Source organism: Macaca thibetana, chromosome 4 (genome assembly GCF_024542745.1).
Source record: "Macaca thibetana thibetana isolate TM-01 chromosome 4, ASM2454274v1, whole genome shotgun sequence".
Taxonomy (NCBI): Eukaryota; Metazoa; Chordata; class Mammalia; order Primates; family Cercopithecidae; genus Macaca; species Macaca thibetana.
This window is the reverse complement of record NC_065581.1, coordinates 10,148,138-10,153,731: the sequence shown is the minus strand read 5'-3', so window position 1 is coordinate 10,153,731 and position 5,594 is coordinate 10,148,138.

Below are 5,594 nucleotides of genomic sequence, written 5' to 3'. Positions count from 1 at the left end.
AGGATGAAGTTGGCCTCATAAAATGAGTTAGGGAGGATTCCCTCTTTCTCTATTGGTTGGAATAGTTTCAGAAGGAATGGTACCAGCTCCTCCTTATACCTCTGGTAGAATTCGGCTGTGAATCCATCTGGTCTTGGACTTTTTTTGGTTGGTAGGATATTAATTATTGTCTCAATTTCAGAGTCTGCTATTGGTCTATTCAGGGATTCCACTTCTTCCTGGTTTAGTCTTGGGAGGGTGTAAGTGTCCAGGAAATTATCCATTTCTTATAGGCTTTCTAGTTTATTTGCGTAGAGGTGTTTATAGTATTCTCTGATTGTAGTTTGCATTTCTGTGGGGTCGGTGGTGATATCCCTTTTATCTTTTGTTATTGCGTCTATTTGATTCTTCTCTCTTTCTTCTTTATTAGACTTGCTAGCAGTCTATCAATTTTGTTGATCTTTTCAAAAAACCAGCTCCTGGATTCATTGATTTTTTGGAGGGTTTTTTATGTCTCTATCTCCTTCAGTTCTGTTCTGATCTTAGTTATTTCTTGCCTTCTGCTAGCTTTCGAATGTGTTTGCTCTTGCTTCTCTAGTTCTTTTAATTGCGATGTTAGGGTGTCAATTTTAGATCTTTCCTGCTTTCTCTTGTGGGCATTTAGTGCTGTAAATTTCTCTCTATACACACTTTAATGTGTCCCAGAGATTCTTGTATGTTGTATCTTTGTTCTCATTGGTTTCAAAGAACATCTTTATTTCTGCCTTCATTTCGTTATGTACCCAGTAGTCATTCAGGAGCAGGTTGTTCAGTTTCCATGTAGTTGAGCGGTTTTGATTGATTTTCTTAGTCCTGAGTTCTAGTTTGATTGCACTGTGGTCTGAGAGACATTTTGTTATAATTTCTGTTGTTTTACATTTGCTGAGGAGTGCTTTACTTCCAACTATGTGGTCAATTTTGTAATAAGTGTGATGTGGTGCTGAGAAGAATGTATATTCTGTTGATTTGGGGTGGAGAGTTCAGTAGATGTCTACTAGGTCTGCTTGGTGCAGAGTTGAGTTCAATTCCTGGATATCCTTGTTAACTTTTTGTCTCATTGATCTGTCTAATGTTGACAGTGGGTTGTTGAAGTCTCCCATTATTATTGTATGGGAGTCTAAGTCTCTTTGTAAGTCTCCAAGGACCTGCTTTATGAATCTGGGTGCTCCTGTATTGGGTGCATATATATTTAGGATAGTTAGCTCTTCCTGTTGAATTGATCCCTTTACCATTATGTGATGGCCTTCTTTGTCTCTTTTGATCTTTGTTGGTTTAAAGTCTGTTTTATCAGAGACTAGGATTGCAACCCCTGCTTTTTTGTGTTCTCCATTTGCTTGGTAGATCTTCCTCCATCCCTTTATTTTGAGCCTATGTGTGTCTCTGCATGTGAGATGGGTCTCTTGAATACAGCACACTGATGGGTCTTGACTCTTTATCCAATTTGCCAGTCTGTGTCTTTTAATTGGACCATTTAGTCCATTTACATTTAAGGTTAATATTGTTATGTGTGAACTTGACCCTGTCATTGTGATATTAGCAGGTTATTTTGCTCGTTAGTTGATGCAGTGTTTTCCTAGCATCGATGGTCTTTACATTTTGGCATGTTTTTGCAATGGCTGATACCAGTTGTTCCTTTCTATGTTTAGTGCTTCCTTCAGGTGCTCTTGTAGGGCAGGCCTGGTGGTGACTAAATCTCCAAGCATTTGCTTATCTGTAAAGGATTTTATTTCTCCTTCACTTATGAAACTTAGTTTGGCTGGATATGAAATTCTGGGTTTAAAATTCTTTTCTTTAAGAATGTTGAATATTGGCCCCCACTCTCTTCTGGCTTGTAGAGTTTCTGCTGAGAGATCTGCTGTTAGTCTGATGGGCTTCCCTTTGTGGATAACCCAACCTTTTTCTCTGAGTGCCCTTAACATTTTTTCCTTCATTTCAACTTTGGTGAATCTGACAATTATGTGTCTTGGAGTTGCTCTTCTCAAGGAGTATCTTTGTGGCGTTCTCCGTATTTGCTGAATTTGAATGTTGGCCTGCCTTACTAGGGTGGGGAAGTTCTCCTGGATGATATCCTGAAGAGTGTTTTCCAACTTGGTTCCATTTCCCCCCTCACTTTCAGGTACACCAATCAGATGTAGATTTGGTCTTTTCCCATAGTCCCATATTTCTTGGAGGCTTTGTTCATTTCTTTTTCCTCTTTTTTCTCTAGACTTCTCTTCTCACTTCGTTTCATTCATTTGATCTTCAATCATTGATACTCTTTCTTCCAGTTGATTGAGTAGGTTACTGAAGCTCGTACATTTGTCACGTATTTCTCGTGTCATGGTTTTGATCTCTGTCAGTTCGTTTATGGCCTTCTCTGCATTGATTATTCTAGTTATCCATTCTTCCATTCTTTATTCAAGATCTTTAGTTTCTTTGCACTGGTTACGTAGTTCCTCCTTTAGCTCTGAGAAGTTTGATCGACTGAAGCCTTCTTCTCTCAACTCGTCAAAGTCATTTTCCGTCCAGCTTTGATCCATTGCTCGCGATGAGCTGTGTTCCTTTGGAGGGTGAGATGCACTCTGATTTTTTGTATTTCCAGCTTTTCTGTCCTGCTTTTTTCCCATCTTTGTGGTTTTATCTGCCTTTGGTCTTTGATGACGGTGACGAACTGATGGGGTTTTGGTGTGGGTGTCCTTTCTGTTTTTTAGTTTTCCTTCTAACAGTCAGGACCCTCAGCTGTAGGTCTGTTGGAATTTGCTTGAGGTCCACTCCAGACCCTGTTTGCCTGGGTATCAGCAGCAGAGGCTGCAGAAGATAGAATATTGCTGAACTCGAGTGTTGTTGTCTTATTCTTGCTCTGGAAGCTTCGTCTCAGGGGTGTACCCCGCCGTGTGAGGTGTGAGGTGTCAGTCTGCACCTAGTGGGGGATGTCTTCCAGTTAGGCTACTCAGGGGTCAGGGACCCACTTGAACAGGCAGTCTGTCTGTTCTCAGATCTCAACCTCCATGCTGGGAGATCCACTGTTCTCTTCAAAGCTATCAGACAGGGGCATTTACCTCTGCCGAGGTTTCTGCTGCTTTTTGTTTACCTATGCCCTGTCCCCAGAGATGGAGTCTACAGAGACAGGCAGGCCCCCTTGAGCTGTGGTGGGCTCCACCCAGTTCGAGCTTCCAGGTAGCTTTGTTTACCTACTTAAGCCCCAGCAATGGCGGGCACCCCTCCCACAGCCTCGCTGCTGCCTTGCAGTTAGATCTCAGACTGCTGTGCTAGCAATGAGGGAGGCTCCATGGGCGTGAGACCCTCCCATCCAGGTGTGGGATATAATCTCCTGGTGTGCCGTTTGCTAAGACCCTTGGTAAAGTGCAGTATTAGGGTGGGAGTTACCCAATTTTCAGGTGTCGTGTGTCTCAGTTTCCCTTGGCTAGGAAAAGGGATTCCCTTCCCCCTTGTGCTTCCCAGGTGAGGCAATGCCTTGCCCTGCTTCAGCTCTTGCTGGTCAGGCTGCTCCAGCTGACCAGCACCGATTGTCTGGCACTCCCCAGTGAGATAAACCTGGTACCTCAGTTGAAAATGCAGAAATCACTCGTCCTCTGTGTCACTCGCACTGGGAGCTGGAGGCTGGAGCTGCTCCTATTCGGCCATCTTACTCCTGGAATCCTGACTTTTTAAATATGTTTTTATAACATATATTTCTCCTGGCATAAGAATAATTTCACACTTTTCCTTTAGGTGTTCTTAGATCAGAATTCATGCCACTAGGGATGCAGATATGTGTCAGTGTCTTAAGATAAGTCCTTTAGGTGTCCTTAAAATGATCTTTATTCTGGTATGTCCTTGGAGAGATTGCCTTTAAGATTTGATTTAAAATAAGAACATAGGGATAATGGGTACAGATACACACTATTAGTAGGAAGATTACATATGTCCAGAAATTGGACCAGCCTAAAAATCTCACCTTTTAGAATAATTTTTTAATCTTTCTATTTATTTTCATTGTCATAAAAAGAAGCACATAATCCTTAACCTTTGTTTTGCATTATATCAGATGACAAACCTTCTGAATTTCACACAACACATAATTTTATTTCCTTCACACCCTAATTTCCCATGTAGATATTCCTAGGTGTAATTAGACAATATTATTTTTATTTACCAGATTAGGTCCCCCCCAATATAGATGGGTAGTAAGGAGGAAGGTTTTAATAAGCTTTCCATGTCTCTGTTTGTTTTCATACACTCCCAAACCTAGATTTGCTATGTTCAAATTAAGTAATATCTGCACAAATGGAAAATATACATGCCTTGCTGGTCCTAGATCCTCTACATGGTACCACACTGACACCAAAACAACACTCTTTAGAAGCTTGGCCCTTTGTATCCAACTTAGCCAATGGAGCTTAGCACCATCCAATTTCCTACCTGAGTTGTTCCATGTGCACAGGATTTTGATTCATGCTTGCAGAGTTCACCTTTAAATGGCCAGGACTTTATCTCTCAGTCTTCCCTCCGGTCTAATTACTGGACTGTTTAACTGGAAGTCTTTTGAGGGCAGCATTAATTGATGAGTCTTAGCTCAATGCAATGTCTTAAATCCAATAAGAATCCATAAAAGAAGTTAAATTACTTGTACAGACAACTGAATGGGAAGCTAATTATACCAGTTTTGCAAAAGAGTAACTTTATGATTTTAGGTAAGATACTGACCTGTGGTAATAGTTTTATTATCTATACACCGAGAGGTTTAATATTTAAGACAAATCCTCAATCTCATATGTTCATAGACAGTATTGAGCAAAACTGTATCTATTTTCATTATCACCATTACGTTGCCTTTGGCATTAAGTGGTACAGTTGCCATCCATATAATGATAAAATAATCAGCAAATTTAGATCAGCAAATTCTGGGGTTTAAATCAGTTATTTGGTGGACTTACATGATTATTTGACTGAACTGTTTCAACAGTCTAGCCAATAATATGAGTTAAGTACTTTCAGAGAAAATAGCCACAGTATTTCTCAGTGGGTTAATTCAACACCCTCAACCCCTTTTGGGGAGATGTTGATGTTTTATGTGATATTTCTTGTACGTTGAAGCTTTTAGTTCAGAGGGTGAGGGTGATGAATGGACCTTCCGAGTGGAGGACTAGGGAAGAGGACACCATGGATTCTGTCTTCCTCTCTTATTGTTGGAAAGGATGGCAAATTAAAGAGGGAAGGAAGCATCTGTAATTGATTAGAAATGAATCTGGTATGCAGGGTGACAGGTCCCTGAATGGCCTTGGCTGAACCAGCTCTTCCATCTCCTGTTTGTAGTTGTCAGGATAATTGCAGAATGTGCTGAGAATGTAGTATCCTGAGATAAGGAGGAAATTTCTGCAACAGCCCAAGCTTTGTGCTGTTCCTTCCTAGGACAGGATGTCTTGCAACACTTTAGCTCAGCAATCTGTTTCCTTGGGGTTCTGCAACACTTCAGCTCAGTAATCTGAGTTCCCCTGGGGTATAAAATCCAGTGAGATTCCATCTTCCCTAGGCAGTTTTCCTGAGCCCTGGGGAGTCAGCTCACCGTGGATTTGAGACTTCTGTTGATTCATGCT